Here is a 22,808-nt window from a genome sequence, read left to right as displayed (position 1 = left end):
CTCTATGGAAGCTTTTGCTAAAGATAAAAGATAGGAGGCTAAGGAATAGCTCAAGAGAGGCACATTAAAACCCTTCCATTAGGGTCAGAGTTATTAAAGTTTAGTCAAAGCACCAAAGACTTTCTAACAAGTATTTTGCTCAGTAAATGTTTTGCACTGGAGCACGGATATTGGTGAGAGCTTTTGGAGTGTGTCAGTTAATCAGTATTCACCCGCTTTGACAGCTTGAAATATTACTCACTTATTTGGCTGGTTCAAATTTGTCAGACTTGACTATGTCGTAGGTTAACATGTCCCCATATTAAAAAGGAGCCAACTGGCAAATGTGCACATTGGACCTAATAAAACACATCTGGCCAAACAATCAAGCAACACTGATCACTGTATCACTCACAAGCACAAATTAACAGCGACTGTCTGTGAGACTACCAAGCTAAACAGGAAGCAATAACCTACTGCCTACTGCCGTACCAAATAGCCTTTAAATGGTTAACTGAAGGATAAAGCCTCCACAGCATTCTGTTTCCAAGACAGTCAATTGCTTGATTAAAGCCACATAAACATTTTAGATGGCTTAGGTCATTTGCTGATACAAGTGGAAGAATTGCTTAGGACAGAAGCTGTCCCCCAACCCAGAGAATGGTTTTCTGCCAAGGAAGCCGCATCTGCCACAGGAAGGCCATTTAGGCAATGGCTCTCACAGGTAACGCTCCTCACCTCTGCTCTCATAGTGGATGACACTGAGACACAGAATCAGAAAGCGCTATGGAGGTAGCAGCTATTCTGGAATTAGCCATCACGTGAATTTGGCTGGAGAGCTGGTCACGTACAGCCGCTGTTCGGTTAAACATATCAAGGAGCAGGGTATGTGACTGCTGCTGTTAAAACCTGGGCTTTGTCCTGCAGGAGTAAGTGCTAGGAGCGGTATTATTAGGCACACCAACTTCCACGGCATCCTTTGTGCTCTCTGACTGCAGCAATACACAATACAACTGCCCTGCTGAAGACCTCAAAGATCTCAAAAGCAATAACAGAAAAAAATTATTCAAGGAAGATCTTTTTCAGGGATAAGGAAAGTTTAACCACTTACATGTGTGCAGTGAACCCTCTGGTCCTTTCAGAGGCTCCTGAGAAGTAGCTATACGCTATTGAAGTATTTCAGTCTTTGGGCAAAACAAACTTGACATCCCGGTTGGCATCTCTGTTGAGAACAGACACAGGCCTTACCCAGAAAACATCAAACGTGACTTTCTGCTAGCTGTGGCTGGAATGAAGCTGAATACTGAAGGCAGGGGGAGGAGAGGTCATCGAGGAAGCAGTAGTTAACGCGGTAAAGTGAGTGTCATAATCCCCAAATTGCAGTTGGACTGAATGTTTTCAGACAATTTGCCTGTCTAAACCAAGACAGTATCATTTTTCTTTCTTCTAGGAGAGGGTTAAGAATAATCTGAAGCTTGGAAAATGGCTGCTGTTGATACTAGTGAGGCCTTCTCTTTAACTAGATCCTTCAGGAAAAAACAAATTAATCAACAGCCAGCTGAAGTGGGTTTAATGATTGCATTCTGCATACAATCAGCTTTTCCCTTTTCAAGGGCCATCAATATGTCAAGGGAAGACATATCTGAAGGATATAGCTCTTAACATCAAGGTTATCTATTCTCCACAAGGCTCCCACTCCTTACTGGGCTGATACTTTACACTGCCTGTGTCTAACATTTTCATCAACTCTGCAATCAATCAAGGTAATAATGTTGTGCAAAAAATCAATTAACAACGCAATTAAACTTTCCTTATTATCTCAAAGGGCTGAAATAATACCTAAAGGGAAGATAGACTCACTGAATGCAGACATCCATAACCCAATGTGAAAGTGAATTATGAGGTTAGACAGATGCAGGCATGTACTGGCGCTGTTATTTTCAAAGGGATATATCTCATCTAGGCAGCGTATCAGTCACCACCAATCCCATACCCTAAAATTCCAAATTACTTTTAAGAAATATACGATGTGCAATACCCATTTCATATTCTCTTTTAGAGATAAACCCCCCAAAATCTGAACAGGAGTATTATTCAAAGACAAAATGATCTTTCAGAGAGAACATAAAATATAAAAGCTATAATAACATTTACATCTGTATACCACCCATGTCTGTAAATGCAGGTCATCAATTATACATAATCTGTAGTGAATAAGGAACAGAAGAAGTGGCACAACATTTAAAGCCCAAAGGCTCAGATTTGCAAATACCTTGCATCAAATATGCTGAAGAAAGAGCCCCAAAATAAACACACGCAGCAACAACAGTGAGGCCTAAAGTATCATTCACTGAAGATAAGACAGAGTACCTATATAATTGTGTAATTACATTCAACCCTCATGGAAACATCATTCCCAAGAGCTGAGAGTTTTAAAGTGCATTGAAAGAAGACAATTAACCCCTTGCTGCTGGGAGGATTTGGGTTTTAGCATAAAGTACACTGACACAATAGAGTTAATATAGTTAGAAGCCCAGGTGCAATAGTCTTGTGTCAGAGCTGCACAGATGAGGATTTGCAGGAAGGAGAAGAAAGAAGAGTAAAGAACACATCTAAAAATTAATTACCATATGAGTGATCTTACTAATCCCCAGGGACAAACAAAAAACACTGCTATACAAAGAAAATGACCACAACCAAGCTAGGTGGGTTTTTTTGTTTTTTTTGACACCCATCATTTTCTATCACACAACCTCAACAACCCTCCTCGCCCCCCCCCCCCTCCCCTTCTCAACACACGCACTGCCTTTAGCCTCTCGTTTTGATTTAACGTCGGCAAAAAGATGAAAACAGAAAAAAAAATAGGAAAGGGAAATTTATGGCAGAGTGACAAGCTAGGATCACATCCTGCAATAAGCTCAGGAAAGTTCAAAAAAGGAAAAGGTTTCCCTTAAACGCTGCACTTTGAATTCCTCTATCAAAGGGCTCTCTGTGTCTGTGTTCGCAGAGGTGTTCTACGAAGCAGTTCTCCCAGCAGGGTTTGCTTAAGCACATAACAGCTGCAGTTTAGAAATGGTCTATTCTTACAATTAGCTCATGTAGTGCAAGTGGCTTGTTTGGACCAAGAACTTCTTTTGTTGTTGTTGTTGTTGATAATTCTCTCTGGTTTTGTCTTTGTCTTGCACTTCCTGCTCTTCTTGCTGCTACCCCCCATGCTGTGGAGTCAGTCATGGGTGAGACACAAACATGTGAATTCAAAACAAAATCTTCCACAATTTTTGAAGCCTTACACACTTTTCCTGCATGGGTTTGGGGCATTAATATTATTCCAGGATTAGAGAATTCAACCATTACTATCTTAAACTTAAGGAACATAATTAATATGTTTTCATTTTCAATGACTTCATTGTGTGTCTATCAACTGGAACCATTCCTGCTGTGTATTTGATTCCACTGACGATGGGGTGTGTTGGATTTTAAATGATGTGCTAGCACTTCTGTTCCCTATATACTCTAGTTTATGTGTTATTCATGACTTGCATTTGGAGACACGGATGATACACAGATGTAAATGTTATTAAAGCTTTTGTGTTTCATATTCATTGTGAAAGACTTCTTTGTTTTCAGATAATTCTTTTAACCATCACAAATAACCAGCAATACATGACATTGTCTTGAGACTTTTTTCTTACCCGTTGAGCTTTTGATGAGGAGATTTTTTCCCCCCTCCCTAATGCTTTCTCTTCATCAAAATAAAATACAGGATAAACTGACAGACAGCAGAGTTACACCTGCAGGATAATGTAGATGTAAACCTCTTTTTATATACACTCATTAGACAAAACTAGAACCAAAAGTTACTTCATTTTTGAATAGCTGTCAGGGCTGCGGGTCCCAGTTCAGGAAGGTTGTGACTGGAATCTTCCTCTAACACCACATTCATATTTCTCAGAAATTCAGGATGAACACAGTAAAGAAGAAGGTACTACATCAAATCTTGGCTCCCTAGCTTCTTTTTCATTTAGATTCAAATCATTTTAGAATAATAGTTTTATATTATTATTAATATTTTAACTATAGGACTGACATTTTTGCATCAGTTTTGCACTGGTGTTATGTAGGAAAGAAGTGAAACACAAAAAAATACATAAATACACAGTACATATCAGCCTTGCAAAACATTAGCCAGCCAGTAGTCTTGGGCATTTTTTTTTTGATCGACAGATAAAACGCCATTAAATTTTTCATCCTCACTTATTAAGGCAAAGGGTGAGCAGGTAGATTTGTGTGCCTGGGCTGGTAAATCTTCAAGACAGCTGTGTGAGGCTGCTGTACTTAAGTACATATATACACCCACGTAACTTTGAACTAAAAGAAACATGCCATCAAAAAGCCATGTTTAATCACTAATAATTCTGTCGTTTGACAATATTTTTTCATACATGTTTAGATAGTTTCTTGAAGTTGAACCTCTCTCCAAATGTGAAGTTTTAAAGCTCTCCATTTGTTGCTTTTTGCATTAAAAAAAAAATCTTTTTACAGAAGTTTTTTTTTTTTTTTTATTCCTCTATTTTATCCATTAAGCCTATAGTACATAGCAGCAGCCTCTCTGTAGAAATTAAATACACAGAAACCACAGTAAAAAGAATATTTTTGGATATTCTTTGACTGAAATTCAAACTTCTTGAGAAATTCTAACTTGGAGTAATTTACTCAGATAGTATGATGGGTTGACCAAGAAAATAACTTATGTTTGCTGCTGTGGGAGTAGTGTGCTGGATAGTGGCATATCAACACTCCCCAACAGCCCCTTTTACAAAGGATTTCATATTTTATTGTGAATAGTTACTGAAAAGGGAGTGTTCTGTCTGATAATGAGACTCGAACTAATGTTACCCAATCTTTACCTCTGATTTTATGCTAGCACCACCTCTGTTTGGTGCAATCTTATTAATAATTTGATATAGATACCTGCTGTTTTACTTCACTAATAAAGGTTACCAGAAAAACTGCTTTTGAGCTTTATGGAACAGAAAATTTTTGAAACTGAACCAAATTTTAACTTAATTTAGCAACACACTGCAACCCTGCTTCTGTGTCTTTGATGCTTCATTACGACAATGATAAGGCTGCAAACTTCCCCTTCACCAGTCACGTTAAAGTCAGCTCAGAACTATGCAGTAGACCATATCTCACGGCCATGGAACAGTATGCCATGGCTCAGTTGTCTCCCATCGCATTCCAGGTAAATCCTAACCATTGTGTGATGTGGCCATAAAATGGAAGGAGAAACCCACTGCCTACCACAGGATATAAGATTATGAGAAAGATCAGGAGAAACATCTGGAAGTATCATCAGATACTGGGTCACTGAGGCTAGAAAGCTACTCTGTTTAGGACAAGTGACGCAGGGGCACGGGGGTGGGGCGGAGTGGGCAGGGGGCCAGAGTGGAGAAGACAATTTTTACATTATTTCAATCCTGTGCTGCACTAAGTTCTTTGGCCTTTGCAAACTGTCTGGCCAATGTCCAGTCTTTTGCTTTCCATGGTGTAAACATATTTATTTATGGACTTGCTTAAAAATGCAAATAGTTCATCATCCAGGAAGTAGACAAGATTAATATTTCCAGATGCTTCTTCAACAATTAATTCTGTTACCAGGAAGCAGTCTGTAACATCTTATAAACACAATACTATCACTCTACATTACTTAGCCAGATCTGGCTTTATTCACAGTGTCAGTAGCCACCTTATGTGAAGTAGAACCTAATACCACATACCAAGCTGATTCTGAGACTAATATTGCTGTTAAAATGAAGTTGCTTACCTGCTGAACAGAAGTGAGATACATTGAGTGCCTTTGAAGAAGTATGAAAAATCTGCCAATACATCTGTTTGCCTTAAACAGTCATTGGTGAAGCCAACAAAATATGTCTGAAGATGTATCATGGAGTGGGACATTAGGCATCAAATCTCTAACAGATGATTCACTGAACTAGTAAGAGCAATGATTTAAGTGAATGGAATATTTAAAAGAGATGATAAAGTCAAGACAGGACCAGGCTACTCACGAAAGAAACAAACCTTGAGACCATTCTCCCTTTCTTCTATAGTACACATTACCAGAAGTTTCATGAGACCACTCTAGACCCTCAAGCATCCATTCAGATAAGATCAGTCAAGAAAGAGGGCACTAAAAGAAATTACAGAAAGATGCTAGAACATGATCTTCCTTTTTTCTTCCATTTATTAGAGTTTTTGTTTAACATGGAAGAAGTTTGTCTTCTAATAAGACCAAATGATATGACAACAATTATATATATTTTTTTAATATCTACAGAAAAATTCATGTGGAATTCCACATAGCCAAGTAACTGTGCAGGCCTGGTGAATGTGGCAGTCTTGGATAACCTCCTTCCCCATTTATAGCAATGATGGGTAAGTCCTGGACACACACGGCTCTAAAATTTATTGACTTCAAGTGCAATTAATATCCAAGCCTCTGGGAAACTTATATAAAGCTATTACTCTGTTCAAAGGAGGGAGGGAGGGAAGGAGGAAAAGAAGGAGGAGAAAAAAAAAGGGGGGGAAAAAAAGACTATCAAATAGTTGTTCTGAAAGTTATTTTTTTCGGTTTTTCTTTGTCTCAAAAAGAAGGGTGGGGGGGAACCACTCCGTAATTATAAATCTTCTGAAATTCTAACTCAGGAAAAGACTTTTCAAATAAAATGCTTCCCAGAAAAGAATATTTGGCAGAGGTTGGCTCTTGTTTTCCCTAATAGCCATTAAAAGTCTGCCCTAGTAAACCATTTTACTGCAACGTTTGAAATTGTAGAGTTTACATTTTATTTAATGAATAGTTGCAGAGCATTAAAGCAACATCTCGTCGGCAAAACAGCTCCTTACCCTCGCTTTGTCTCAATTGGTTTTTTTACATTTCATTTTCAATGACATGTCAGCCGTCTCTCACCAACCTCAAAGGAAAGTTGAATGCGGGGCTTACAAAGTTAAGCTGACATTTGCTCTCTTCCAATAAAAAATATTTAGTCCATTAAACATAAATACCTGTCATTATGATACATGGACTGGGTACAAGCCTCCCGTTTCCCTCTGATGTTTATTACATCCAAACAACTGCAGTGCCTGCATGTTTTCAACTTTAGTGTATTGATTAAACTTTTAAATGGCTGCCATATAACCCAGGGACATCAGGAAGATTAATTTGCGTCAATGTTCATCTGTAATTCATTAGCCATTTATTCTTTACAACCACATGGGCTATCAAGAAAATGCAGGCCATTTTTCACTCTGCACAGGCTTGGGAACAGATCCTGAAATTTGTGCTGCATACAAATAAGCTCCCCAGGCCCGGCCACTTAAACTGCTTGGTTTTTCAGAAGTTAAAGTTGGGAACAACAGCAGAAAAAAAGGAACATAAAAAACCAGAAATGGACAAAATATACGTCCTCAGGGTACAAGGGATTTAACTGAGTTTGTCCACTGTCTTTTCATCCATGGATTACGGTTTCTTATTTCAGTCAGATTAAAATAACTGAAACTTGTTTCTGTGCAAAGGCCATAAATAAAATGAGTTGCACCCCCCCTCTAATATCTCCTAAGATGCAGTTACTTGGAGAAAGCTGGAAAGTGGCAGTGAAGTATGAAAAGCTCATGCCTTAAGGAGGTTGTAGCTGTGAATCTAAGAAAAGGATACAGCTTTAACCAACTCTCACATTTATTGTGGATTCCAGTCCTGCCTTTATTTGGTAGAATGCCCAGCTAAATATTGGTATGTTTCCTTAGGGTAGAGGTAAGCCATCTGGCTCCTTGATTTGCCCTACTGACCCCTTGGCACAGTATGAAGTGCATATTAAATAAGGAAAAGGAAAGAGAACAGCTATAAAGCAAACAAAAATGCACATGAATGTTACATTTACAACATGGAAAGATCAATGAAATGCATCCTGATTTCTTTCCTCTTTGCTACCTATAAATAAAAGAGTGTCACAGTGTGAGCTAAACTCATTGTGGTACAGCATTAGACTCATTGTGCCTAATGGCAGTAATTTAGATCCCCAAACTGAAGATCTGATATAAGACAAAGCTGACAGGTTCCCTGTTCCACCCTGTATCAGAGAAATCTCCAGGTGGGCTTAATACATCATCTAGGATTTAATGATCTCCACCTACAGCAACAATCCCTGTGCTGCCATCTTATAAACATGGATTTATGCATATATTTGAAAGCAAGGAAGTATGAGACAATTTGCTTCTAGTACCAGCAATGGACTTACTGTTAAATATCAACCCAGGTGAAGAGAACCCTGAAGAGAGCACCTGAATCTGGCACAAACCTAGCCATGACATAGGTGCAAAAGAGCCATTCTAAATAAGCTACACAAGTATGTAGCTTCAGAAAGTTTGGGGAAGAGGACAGTCAAAACTACAGCCCTGGAGCTCTAGGAGACCTAGGGCCAAAGAAAGATTTTCTACAAAGGTTTGGAAAAGGTGCACACTACACATGTGAATGACAAAACATCTGCCGTGAAGGTGTTGTACTGCTTGTTGCAGGCCTCACCACGGAAAGGCTGATGCCACGCTGAGCCTGCCTGTGCAGTATTGCTTGGGCTCCTCACACTCTTGTGAGCTATGATCCCATCACAGGATGCTCTCTGCTAAGGCACAACGGGGAACAAATTCTAACCAAGTCCAAAGAGGGCAGAGGAGGTGACACTGGATCCAAACAGCCTCCCTCCTCTGTGAAGCAGCATGAGATTTTGGCCTATATCTTCAAGCAGTACGAGGAAATAAATGCTGCCCTGCCACTATATAACCAGCCGAAAAACTGCCATTTGGTGCATGTCTCGGCAATTTGTATACCACTATGTATATAGGCAGTCTGCAGGTGGCACTGCTAAGGAGCATTTCTGTCAGTTGACTGCCTTGTAAGTGCCGCCAAATAAGTGACCTTAAAATAAATTACCAGATATGTTGGGATGTAGTCAAAGTGAATCTTGGATACGCTTTTGTATTTTATAACATGCTTGAAATTTAGACTGAGTTCACTGAAAGATTCATTATGGTTCATCAATCTCACAAGCAAGCCTGAGCTGATTTGTGGTTTCATTTTGCACAAATACTTACTTCTAATAGGCAGGAGAAAATTAAATGAGTTTTGGTCAGATATTTGGATTCCTTTGAATCTGAAAGTCGAGTCAAAAAGAATGTTGGGAAATGAGCCAGTTACAAAGCCATATGGACAAGGAAAAAAGTCAATTTATACAAAGCTGGATAGTTTTATGCTGTACACATAACCTGAGTCACTCTGGTCTGCATCTTGCCCCACCGCACAAGGAAAAGATGAATTTCAGTTTCATGGGTTTTATTTTGTTTTGGTTTTATCAGCTTTAGTTAGACCTTCAAAATAATATAAATATAATTTGTTTGTAGTGAACTAATTTCCTGCTATGACAGGAGACATACCAAGAGATTCAGCAAGGAAAATACCCTGATAACAAGTGGGATGGGAATACTGCAAAATTTACCTAGCTTAAGTAGAAAAAATATGCAATGGTAAAACCACAACTTAGAATAAGAAAAGCAAAGCAAATTGTAGCACAACCATGGAATTTCTATCACATCACAAAAAAGTCAAATAGTATGCAAAACATTTGCAGGTGTCCCAGAACAGAGCTACTATATAGCCTGTGGAAGAGTTTTCAACTTACTTGTGCAGGTTAGCAAAAGCTACCTCATGGTACTACCAAAGATAGTGCTTCCTTAGAAACTTTCACCTTTATTTTTCAATTTGCTAGCATTAACTCACCGTATGACACAGTTAAGATGCAGCAAGAGGTTGGGATCCAGCTCTTTAACATAGCCAGTGTACCTCGCAGGCTGTGTGCCATGGCCCTGTGGCACAGGAGCTGGGTACCATGGCTCACCATCGGCATGGGAACTCTCTCACGCTGCAGAATCTCTGAATGGGAAGAGTAGGTGGCTTTGAACTCGTGCTTGCACCAGTGGGGCTAAAGCAGTGGAGCTCAGGACTCAGCCATTTGTTTTCATTTTCATATAATGATGTGTCTGGCTCTCATGGTTGCACAGAAAACTGTATCAACTCGAACCATATGTTAACTGAGGCAGCAATATGTTCTTAAATTGGCAGACAGCTCAAAATGACAGTTCAGCAAGATGTGAACTATTTTCAATCATCTCAATAGGGTGTTAACTCTGAAACCTAAACATTGCCTGTATATATATTTTGTTAACTGTTTCACTACTAAATACCTTGAACAAGATCAATAATCTTTTCCTCCATACTTCTCCAAGACCCAAATATCCCAACTTCTCATCTGAAAGCATCTCTCTCTATAAACATTGGCCTAGTTACATACTCAGCTCAATCATTTTGAACAGATCACAATTAATGTATTTATCCTTACACAATCATGAGGCAGTGAAGTGCTGTCATCTCCTTTTTAGAGATGGAGAAAAAAATGCAAGAACATGATACAAAGGAAACAGAAGACAGATCAGCTGTGCTTAAGCCTTTTGTCTGAACCAGTAGATTATCCTTTCCTTTTACACGGAAGTTATGTGGAGACAGTGAAAAATCCACTGAATTAAAGTAAGTAACCGAGGCTGAATATTTAAGAGAGTAGTATTATCCATATCTGTAGTAGATTTATTTTTTAAAAGGTTGTGTGTAGTTCAGTTTAAATTAATTCAGCTCTTCCACTGAATGCCATAGGATTTCCAAGGATTTGCTCAAATTTAAGGCCAGCTTACCACAGAACACCAAATCTTGTGCCCTTACCTCTAGCTGGTTTACTAATACAATGTCTTAGCTTTAGGCTATAGCACACAATAAAATAAATATAAGACAAATGCAAATTTTAAAACCAACAGAGCTTGGTCAAATAAATACAGGATCTGGATCAGTAACACTTTTTAAAATCACACTCTCCTAAAACAATTCACAAGATAACAAGACTTAAAAATACATTTGTTTTGGTCTTTCCTTTCTTCTACATTTTTTGTTTGTTTTTTGTTTTTGTTTTCTCCTTAGTTTTGTGGCCAGTCAGACAAACAGGGTGGCAGCCAGTAGAACTGAAATTGTTTTCCTACCCAACAAGTACTTCAGTTTTTGAGCCAGAGCAGTAATGCATCTGAGCCAGGAATGGAAGATGGCTATTTATTACTCAGGTGTCAATATAAGTTACAAGAAAGTAGATAGCATGATAAAGCTTCAGCCTGGCCAGACTGCATGGGCAAAGATGACTGCATGTCCTGATGCCAGCATCACTCCCTTTCAAACAGCTGAAACTGAGTGACTGAAAAACCTCTATCTAGTTTGTGAAGCATTCTGTGATGAAAGGCACTCTACACATGTAAAATATTATTACTACATTTGCAAAATGAAATTTCTAAGAGAAAAAGCACAGAACACGCCAACAACAATAAAGCAATCAATTGCAATAGGATGCAATAACTTGCAATAAATTGCTTTGTAGACAAGGATTAAATTGTTTCAGCACCAGCCACCCAATCCAACTTAACTAACAAAGGGAGAAAAGAAATGAGAAACATTTGCTTAAAAAGCTCATAACTGTCAATGTTTTCAGAACACCAGCATGTCCTGCTACACCTAATACCTTTGTCAAGGTGGCCTATCTGGAACTACTCTTTCCCATTCCCTGCAGAATTCAGTTGCAAAGTTTCCCCACAGACTCCCACTGTATTTGCCAGCACTGGATCTCTGCTTGGGGTCTGAGTTTGAGACAATCCAGATCCACACATGCAGCCCCCCTCACACTGCCCCCCTTCAGTATCACTCATCACAGCTTAAGCTTGTCTGGTTTGCACTGGCAGTGACCTGGATGTTGCACATGCTACAATGCAATAAGAGAACAATACCAGCAATGAGACTGTGCAATGTTGGTTTTTCATAAAGATGTGCTTAACCTTCTTCTAACATTATTGTTATAATATTTTTTGTGCACTGATTCTACAAATCAGCATCACATTATACTGAAAAATAAGTGCATTTGGTCTTAAATCCTTGTATTAAGCATTCCCTTTGAACAAAGGCTTCAAGAGCTTTATAGCTTGCTATTCCACAAGATTTTTTAATAAATCAGCATCTCAGTTCCTAATACTTTCTTCTATTAGCATATAAGATTGTAGCTTTAACTTCTCCACATAGTTACATGTTGTTTTAAGTAACATCAAGATTAATCCTATAATGGCACAGAGTTAGAAATTTGAAAGAAGGCTCATAGTCCATTTGTGCCATGGCCTACGCCTTGCAGCACATGTTCTATGCAAGACTGGAAAATAACTAGCACCAACATTCAGTAGCAGACTGGAGAGTTACCATTCATCTTCATTTCTAGGGGACAGGTCAGTTACAGACTTAGTTGTCCTGCATCCTAATACACAAAGCACCCCAAAAATACTTTTGCTTGTTAAGTAACAACATGGCATTGCAATACAAAGCGGTGACTGAACTAGTTCATGATGGTGATCATAGGAAGGAAGTCTCTACACCGAAGCAGGATTGCATACATTTAGATGGTTGATTGCTCTTCTGTAAAAGGATTTACTAGAGTGACTGCATATTATACCATAAACAACAAGAAAAAAATATTACAATGCTCATACATGATGAGATTTTCCAATGAATTTAAGGTATTTAAGGATTAAATTTACAGGAGTCCCTAAATCCTATTCTTAACTAATTTAGGTGGTTGAGAAAAAATCATACGAAAACCTAAACCCACAAAGACATTAAACTGGCGACAAAGAGGACCATTATGCCTTTCTGAATTTCCAGCTAGCACCTAAGATCCCTACAATGTGATTATGAAGAAAGATAGATTTTCAGAGACTGAATCTGTGTTCTGCAAAGTACCGCAAATATTGTCCCCATGCACATCTCTGTACAGGGAAGAGACAAGGCTCTGCTCTGTTTCCCTGACTATCTTGGGTAAGAAGCTGCTGCACAGGTTCTGGTGGGTCAAACTCAAGCTCCATGGTGCACCATGGGGAACACAAACTCCAGCTGGGATGTCGCCTGGGTGCACTTGACAAAACTGGGACAACAGGACACACCACCAAGCACTGTGACCTACAGCATAAGGTAGAGTTAATAAAGAGGATTCTCCTCAGAGGTCACCTTGTGAGAGAGGAAGCTGAAAATAAATTGTCAGATGGCACTAGAGAGGTGGAAAAAAACATGTTCCTCTCCCAGACTTTCACAATAGCCCCGACCCTGACTAGTATTTCGTTACTCTTCTGCCTGGTATTTCAGAGTGAATGTACCTGTGACTGCTGTGACCAGCGCTGGAGTGCATGGTGCCCACTCAGACATACGCTGTTACTCCCAAAGGGTTTAGGATTTTCACATCACAAGAAACCAGGAAAGGACTCAGCCATCAAAGCCACAGCACGGCCAAAATGGCAGCCTCTGCTGACATGAGCAGCAGCGGAGCATTACACGCTTAGGCAACTTTACTAACTAAAGCACAGACAGATGGAGACTTTCAGACACTTATGCACCTGATCAGCATTTTGTACATTGTTCTCTTGCTCCTAAAAGCTTGAACCACATCAATCTTGCCCTCAGAAACTAGTTCTTAGCTACTTTAAACTCCCAGGGCAGGTGTTTTCAGATGTGTATCGATAGAAACGAACCCAGCACGCTTAGCTGCTTCTACTGCCTTCAGGGGAGGGTTGGTGCTGAGCACTGGAAAAGGAGTCCACTTCATTAGTTGCTTAAGTTGGGATTTACAACTGGAGTTTTCAAAAGAACATAGCACTACAACTGTGTCTGGATATTCAGAAGAGCTTAACTCCCATTAGGCAATGAAAAGCAGCAGCCAGCACCTCAGAATGCCCTGTGTCCAGCAGCTTACAGTGGCCTTCATTGACTAAAGAAACCAGAAAACTGGATCCAATAAAATTGCCAAATTTACCTTAATTACTATGTTTCCTTAACGCTCCATTACTCAAATTCAAAACCATTTGAAGTTCATTGCCTGTTCATGGCACCCTGAAGAGGGGTTTCATTTGCTGAGCATTCAGCTGCTTACAGTGTTCTCAGTAAGAGTTACTATATTAATCACTTTTGAAAATACAATTGTGCAAGATTCATTTTAGGCTCATGTTTTGAAAATCTTAACCTACAACGCAGGTCACAAATGTAATATGTGGAGGGAACACTACTACGATAGAATAGATTACATCTTAAAACCCAGTCAGACTCTCCTCCACCCTCCTTCCCCAGGTAATGGAGAGGACGAACTGACTGCCTGGGCTCTGCAGAGACCCATACTTAGACAGCATTTTGCACACTGGAAGAATATCTATAAAAAGGCCATGCTGCCGTACAGATTCACAAATTACAAAGAGGTGTTATGATAATCTGTGCCCTCTGAAAGTAGATCTAGAATGCCACTACCTATATTCTACGGATTTTTGTTCTAACAGTCCTTTTGAAAAGTGGTCGAATAACTTCAAAATCACTTTTTCCAACCTGAACACCTGTGTTTTTTGTTTTGCTTTTTTATTATTATTATTATTAGTAGTAGTAGTAGTAGTTTGTTTGGCAAGGAAAAGGATCCTAATCTTTATTGTAAAACAATGTCTTTAAAAATTGAATTTCAAAACAGAACACAACCCAGGAAAAACCCCACTCCACATTACAATTATTTCCTGTATTCCTAGAGGATGATGAATGTGTTTTTTGGAGTATTGAACAAAGTGGAATTTGGTAAAATAAATTTCTTCTTTGGCATCAAAATTTTAATTAAAATGCACCCTTTGTAACAGGATAAATATTTTTTTCTAATTGCGCATAAGAAGGACCGTTTTAACAATACAGAAATAGTTGGGAATTGGCACCAGCATCTTTCATTAATGAATTCACCTGCTTAAGTATATCCTCTGTAGTAATGTAAAAATAAATACATTTAAACCCAATGGTACTCCAGCAGCTTCTGGTAGGACTTTGCAATGTTGACATGGTTTCTATGAGGAAAGGATTCAGTTTTGCAGACACATTAACAGCCAACACTATCAACTCCCATGACTGGGCGGAAATTACTGGACACGGAGCTTTGCCCACAGAGGCTGTCCTTGACATCAGTGTTGGCATTTGGACCTGTGTACACTGTCACTAATTTTGTGGTACCTCTTCAGGGTTAAAATTCATTTTAAAGCAGTCATGTGTCGTTTTATATTAATACAACAGTCTCACAAAAAAGTTAAATACTAGAAGAGGTGTCAAAAAGGTTTTTAACATCTCTGTAGTAGTGAAAAAACAGTCCTACTAGGAAGACTTTCTTCTAAAGAGTCCTGTCCACAGTATATGTAGTCAATGATTGCTAGTTGTGTCCATGCGTTACAACTTTCACACAGGACGTTATCTACATTGCAGACCACACATTTGAATCTCAGGCTCAGACCACAAAAGCTCCCAAGACTTGTCAATTTCTTTATAGATAAAGTTATTTTGCTGATAGGTTAACTCTATACAATTCTTAAATCAGGTTATCACAAAATACGTTTGCCTATGAAGCACCACTTAGAGACCCATTGATTTATTTAAGGCTCAAAAACTGTCTTCATTTTTTTCTTGCCTTTTCTCTCTCTCTCTTTTTTTTCCTCCTCCTTCAAAGCTACAAAAAACAGTCTCAACTTAGGCTGGATGTTGAACCATAAATTCTAAGAGTCTGACAAACCATACACCTCAACTGAGAAATAAAAGGCCAGATAGGATTCTGCTTCCATGAAACTTATTTTTCATTTCAAAACAATATATAAAGGGGAAGAGAGAACTCTACTTTTATATTCCTTTACTTACAAATGTCAGCTGAGATCGAACACGTTTCTAATCTAAGCAAAGACACATAACTGACGTTGTGTAGGATAAACAAGAATTTCCTTTGGACGCATTTTAAAATTATCATTATTCATAAGAATTCAAATTGCAAATGTCATCCAATATTTAAGCATTTATTTGAAAAAACAAATTCATTTGGATAACTTTCTCAGAAAACATTTTTCTTGATGTTCATCTGAATTTCAAGGTTCAGAATCAACTTCGCAATCAACAGCAACTATAAGAGGAAATACCAGAATTCTTGCAAGAAAGTCTATTCCAGCCCAGCTTTGAGAAAAACTGCAGAAAAGATACCTAGTTTGGCTGTGGTCTAAAGCATCCATACCATACTATCCCATTCTTATGCTGACATAGCCTGCCAAGTATTTCAAAAACTTGGGATTAGATGTCCAGCTATCACCAGCTGAAAACTGTTCAATGGCATGAAAAAGCAAGACAAAGAAAAGCAACACAGGCCACACCATAGCAGAAAGAAGATATTTGCAGTGCTGAAAATTTAAAGCATCAAAAATGCATCTTAAAAACTGAGCATTCCTGTGGTATCGGGGACATGTTGATGTTTAGAAAGTGGGGGGAGAACAGAGTGGTGAGCCAAGGAGAAAAACTGGTCTTTGAATCTACGTTCTTAACTAATTTGTTTCGAATTCTGCCACAGCCTTACATGTGAGAAATGACATTAAGGGCAAAGGGTGACGGTGCAGAGATAAAGCTACAAGAAGGTATTTAAAATACTTGCCAAGAAAAAAGCACTCATCTGATAAAAATTTAGACAGGAAGGATGCCAAAAACCAGGAGAGACACAACGGAGAGATTTGATGAGGTGATTGCTGCTGCAGTTGTCAGGCTTGTCAGTAGAAAGGGGATGCCAGATTTTAACTCAAAAATAGTGTCAGCTTAAAAGTTGCCTCTTTTTCACCACATGTTTCTAATTAAGATGACATTAAGAACTAACTTCTGGCAACTATAAATAAAACAGTTTGGGATTTAGTGTAAAAGATTAGGTAGCAGGGTTTTCCAATATCTTAAAATAGGGGAAGAAAAAGAAACCTGTTACACAGAGCAAACCCCCAACAAGTTATGCAACTGCCACAATCCAACAATAATCTCAAGATGGTTTTGAATTTGAATTATGGAACATTAAGAAAAAAAGACACTCATTAAGCAGAATCTGCCAACTTTAGTTTCAAAAATATTTCTATGATTCTGTTTTACCCCTTGAGCCACTTTTATGAGACGCTGTACAGATTAACTGCAGTCCTTTAGAGAACTTCAAAAATGAAGCTGTTCTTACCACCAAAAAAAAAAAAAAAAAAAAGACAAATTGAAACCTAAGCTCATTTGGCATTCACAGTTTTTGCAATCCCAACCTTCACCACTTCTTCATATGATTTGTGAACATCCTTCCTCTAATTCCTTCTTTGAAGAAATTTACCACATTACTACTCATACACCTGTCCACATAAGTTTTAGGTGCATTGAGAGATTACTGCATTAACCAGGAGAAGCCACAAAAAACAAGTTACTGAAACAATTTTGATGTTGGTATGGGGATGTTTCTAACACCAGGACCAGAACTTAGGATTGAGAGAGGCAAATGGAAAGGGCAGTCTTTCAGTTTACAGCCTGGATCTTCAGCCGGGATTAATTACAAGACTTGGATGATTTACAGTAGGCAAGGATCTGAAGCCATGTTTTCACTCTAATAAGGTCACAATTCAAATAAACGAATAAATACTTTAAAATTTAACAGACATTTTCAGGGCTAACAAGAATGAAGACCCTGGGTATTAATGAAATCAATGAAGTTTATAAATCAAAGGTTTATAATACATGCACAGTAAATTTCTTCTATGTAAGAACTGAAAAGATACCTTCATATTATCTAAGCCATTTCAAATACAGCAGCCAGCCAGTATTGTGTTTAATTACCGTATCCAGTGCAACTATACACACACCCTACCCACCCCAAGTCTGTTAAAATTCTATTAAAAATTCAGTAAGCCAAATAAAACCTTTCACCACTGCAATAAAGAGATGTCTGTTGTCAAATGCTTTCTTATTTTTCATGCCGTAGATATCCACATTTTCACTGAGCTACATGGTCTTGCTCTGGTCAAAACTACAGGTGGGCTGAAACCACACTGGAGGACGCTAAGAGCTGGGGAAGCATTTATGTGAGGTATAGAGGCTTACAATGAGTAACTGCACAGTTCTATTCTGATTCCTCTTGGTATTATTCAAAAGCAAGAGAAACTGTTTTATTAGCACATACAGGGGATGGCTGGTGCACAAAGAAGCTTTCCCTTTATTGCTTGCGAGGGTGGGCAAACATCACATCCTTCTGCCTTTCAGGTTACACATTACTGCTCTGCTGGAAAATAATGAGCAGAGAAGGAAGCAAAGATTTTGCCCATAGCCTATATGAAAATACATGAAATGTATTTTCACCTACATGAAATAGAAGGAAAGGAATGCACCATGAATATCATGTTTCACCTGAAAATGAGATATGTGAAAGCAGTTTGAGGGAGTGAGGAATCACCTGCAATCACCAAGCCCAAGTATAGCCCTGAATGTTGTCAGGGTCAGAAGGAAATATATTTTGATGAATGGCGCAAATACAGATTCAAAAAAAGTTACTGTGTCCCTTTTCACATTTCCTTTTTCCTCGAGTAGCCATAAGCACCATTTAAAAGGAATCAAAACAAAACAACAACAACAAAATAGGTAAGATAACCAATGGAATAAGTGAAGATAAAGCATATCTACATCTTGCAACAGACTGTAAGGGGAGATCCAGGTCGTTATGCTACCAGAGAAACAGCAGCAGTTCTGATATGAACCTAAGGTAGCCAGCCTGTCAGTAAATAAGAACTTCTATCTTTGGTGCTGTTCCACACAAACGTAGCTAAACTACTTTCAAAATATGAGAAGATCCCAATATGCTTAAAACAGCACTGTGCATAAAGGAAATGGACTTGGAATATCCAGATTTGAAATAGCTGATATTACTGAATATAAGTGGCTCAACTGATACATCCCCTTTCTTCCAATATTTCAGATTTTTCCTACTGTTAAAAACAAATGCTCATAGACACCCCCACACATGTGGCAAGGATAAGATATATTGCAAAGTCAGACCATTTGACGATCTTCCATGCTTAGGACCATATTGAATTTTACAATATAGTGTTGCTGCTGAATCTATCAATCCTGTAAGCCATGACAAATTGTCACTAGAGAAATGCTTGTGCCTGTTTAGGATGCTAATCTCTATTTCAGTTTCTAACTGCTTTTGACATCCTTTGCTGAGGGTCACTATCATTACATCTGAGCTAGTGGAATAGCGTGTGCAAGACCCATCATCTGCTCCACTGCAAAGTCAGCTGACTAAATTTGCAAAAGCTTCAACGGTGAGCTAGGCTAACCTCTTCCAGCTTAGCTCTGACCCAGTTTAACCTTCTGACTTTGCCAATAATTTGTAACATTACAAACAAGTGCAGATGTTTCTGCGGTGACCACCCCACCACAGAATTAGCTCGTATTTTTCAAGATGCTCTGCCTAGATCCAGAAAAAAAAAATCTGTTGTCATAAGCTGTCTCTTCACTAGAAGAATATCCTGATATATCCATGTTTGCATAGCCATATCACTATAAAAAATAATGTAGAAGAGGCTTGCATTACAGACTTGCCACAGAAAGGTCAAGAACTCAAATAGAACATAACTCGGTGAGATATGAAACCCCCATCTGAAAGTAAGAAAGCATCTCAGCACAGTATAACACTTCCTCAGCTGTGGGGTGGAAAAATAGCATATTTGCAGTAAAGAGTCAGTTATCACTATTTGCTGCAACACGTGTAGTACATAACATTAGGCAATTCAACATTTACTCTAGAGTACTTGGTTTTGGTCCTGTTTATTTAGTTCAACCACATATTTTATTCCCTTAGCACAGTGCAATTGATTTTGTTCTTTTCCACCCCTAAACTGAATAAATCCCATTCATCTGTTGCATGTCTTAAACAACATTCATATAGCAGACCAAGGAGAAATGTACTTATACGATCACAGCAGCATGGACTTTATATATGTTATTTTATCAAAAGCCCAGGTTTCCACAGGGAAGAAAGAAATATTTTAGTTTCTTGGTGCTCTGCGCATCCTCCTCCACCTACAAATATTCCCTGGCATGTAGCTCAAAATATTGAGCAGCCCCTGTGCCATCATACTACAAACCTGTGTTCACTCCTTATCTCTTGTGGAACTCCATGCCAATCCTTAAAGACTCTAATGATGAAAAATTAGGGGTCTTACAGAATGAAAAAGAGAGCTGACCTTTGCCAGTGTGAACTGCCCATGCTTGGATGGAGTTCTGTGCACATTCAGCAAAACTTTTCAAGCTTGTACAGCTTTGGTAGATGGCCAATATTATCCTAGCATTGCTTTTCAGAATAAAATTGACAATCTTTAATCCTAATTTGAGTTCACTGCGCAGCAAAGACATTTGGGATTGTGCCATTCTGCAGTAAATTGTACTCCTGCTAACTGAAAAGATGAGCAAAAGAAATACTTACACTTGGATTTTTCAGGCCAAAACAAAACAATATTTTTCCTTTATTTATTTAATCTAGCCTGTATGAAGATCAACATGGGAAAAAAAAAAGGCAACTCAAAGAAAAGACTAAAAAGGAACAAAAGAGAGATGACTAATGTAGTAAGGATTACTTACGGTCACTGTAAAAGCTATTCTTAGAAATGATGCCACATAACTCAATCCAGAACATTTCCTAGGTTAGAAATATGCACTTAAATCTTACCAAAATGATTTTTGACTGGATGTGACTATAACTAAACCCAGATACAATTAGAATTTGGAAGAAAACATTTAGCATTGCCCAAATTAGCATGATTATTTACAACCATGAGAGCACAGTAAACACTTCCTAACAAATCAAAATGCTAAGCTAGACTAGAAATATATTTTGGAAAATTGTTCTTTGGAGTATGTTTTAGAACACATAAGAAACATACTATTAGTTATCATGAACCATTTGCAAAGCCTTACTATTACCTTGGCTCTCAGGAGTAAATTAGAGTCAGAACTTCAACCTGATGTTTCATCCTCAAACTTCATTTTTGTAGACTTTCTAGGTTCCCACTTCAACACAGATTTCTGCTGTTTGACAATTGGTTGTACTGCCTCCTTCCACTTCTATTAAGTGAAAACAAAGCAAATATATTATTAAAAAAGTCAAAAACAAAACAAAACCCTCCAAGGGAACATTAAAATAATACCCCCAAGGGGGGCATTTACAAAGGTAGAAACCTCTTGTCTTTTTCAGAAAGGTATTTGTTGTCATATGTTTCTTTTAACATAAATTAAGAGGAAGAAGGACTTGAGGACAAATAGTAACTAACAAGGGAGCCCTCCTTTCTGCCTCATGTGATACCAGAAATTGCAGAGACTGATTCAGATCACCTGCCTGTTCTGGAGACAGTACTCTGGAACCACAGTCCTCTTTACCTAAATACAGTCTGGAATAGAACCAGCAATAAAATAAAGATTAATTTTTTTTTCTTCCTTTTTTTTTTCTCTCATTTGTACATACAAGATTACACTACACAAAAATTGTTCAATTTTAAGTTTGTCAAAATACCAGCCCTACACACGTTCAGCTTTGCTTAATTAACATGCAGAAATCCTGCCGTACCAGGTTTAGACTTGGAACTATTAAAGGCCTACAAAATCAGGTATGATTTGGAAAAGGTTAGGACAAATTAAGCTTCAACTGTCTCCTCCAGTTCAAGATCTGGAGTTCATCAAAAGAAAGAAGTAGGAAATAGATTCAAAATAAACAGAAAGATGTGACTCTTTACATGACAAACATGAGATTGAAATTCCTTGCCGAAGGCTTTTGGGCATAGAAGACACTTATGTGAATGCCAGAGGAGACCGAAGAGCCACTGCAGGTCAGTAAACTAAGAAAGTACTAAGGCGAAGAATTATATACCCTTGCTCAGTTTGTCTCCAGACATCTGCTTCTAGCAACAATTAACGAGAGAATATCAGGCCAGGTGGGCAGCACAAGCACTCTACACATTCTTATGCCATGTTCTATTTTTTCTATTTTTACTTATTTTGGCTAGTGAGTATCACTTGTCTTTCATGAAAGACTTTAAGGCTCAATTCCTCAGAATATCATTCAGCTGGCAAAGTGACCTTCCATTTATCTAACCTGACTGGTATATGCTTTCTTTTTCAGAAATGGTGAGGTAGCAAGAGTAGCCATATCCTGGTACAGGTTCTTATGACTTTCCTCTTCTCTGAGGCCATATTTCAGTCATCTTCCAGATACATATCATGATACAGATACAGTGCCACGATACAGAAAAATATCAACATCTCAAATAAAAGTGGAGCTGACAGCTCAGCTAAACACAAAAGCAATGTTTTCCTATACACAGATTCCCTTCACAGTCAGAAGAGTGACAGACACTTCTGACTTTCCACCCACTGCAGTAATCTAGTAGTGACTTTCTACTCCTATACAAGTCTGTAGTATGCCACAAAGAAATGCCTGATTACAACTGCTACAGCTGTTCAAAGCTGATAGAACATTAAATAGATTATTAATGCGTATGCTCTGTTTAATTTTCTGCACTGCTGGCACTAATATTTAATCAGATTTTGGATATACTCTTCTTTACTAATCGAGTTTACAAAACCTTGATAATCATGTGCAGCTGACAGAAGAAATCACTCTTTTTTTTTTCTAGTCATCCCTGTTCTTTATGTTATAGATTCTTAAAGAGAAACAAAATTCCAAAAGGAAATCATAAGCACTTAATATATTTTACTATTCCAGCCAATATACTCCCTCTAGATTTCAATAATTTCAAATAGATGTTATTTATGAGCA

The 22,808-nt window shown here is 38.3% G+C and overlaps 1 protein-coding gene and 1 long non-coding RNA gene across 6 annotated transcripts in view; both read right to left on the bottom strand.

Annotated features, from left to right (window-relative positions):
- The window catches only part of LRMDA (leucine rich melanocyte differentiation associated), a 691,516-nt gene that overhangs the window by 11,633 nt on the left and 657,075 nt on the right, over positions 1-22,808 (bottom strand). The window lies entirely within an intron of this gene.
- On the bottom strand, positions 1,186-5,826 carry LOC121073589. Its single transcript, XR_005821826.1, has 3 exons — positions 5,807-5,826; positions 3,672-3,770; positions 1,186-1,201 (listed from the first exon to the last, which is right to left on the bottom strand). It is a non-coding gene; the product is annotated as an uncharacterized LOC121073589 (long non-coding RNA).

This window comes from Cygnus olor, chromosome 7 (genome assembly GCF_009769625.2).
Source record: "Cygnus olor isolate bCygOlo1 chromosome 7, bCygOlo1.pri.v2, whole genome shotgun sequence".
Lineage (NCBI taxonomy): Eukaryota > Metazoa > Chordata > Aves > Anseriformes > Anatidae > Cygnus > Cygnus olor.
This window is presented reverse-complemented; position numbering and strand designations above follow the sequence as displayed.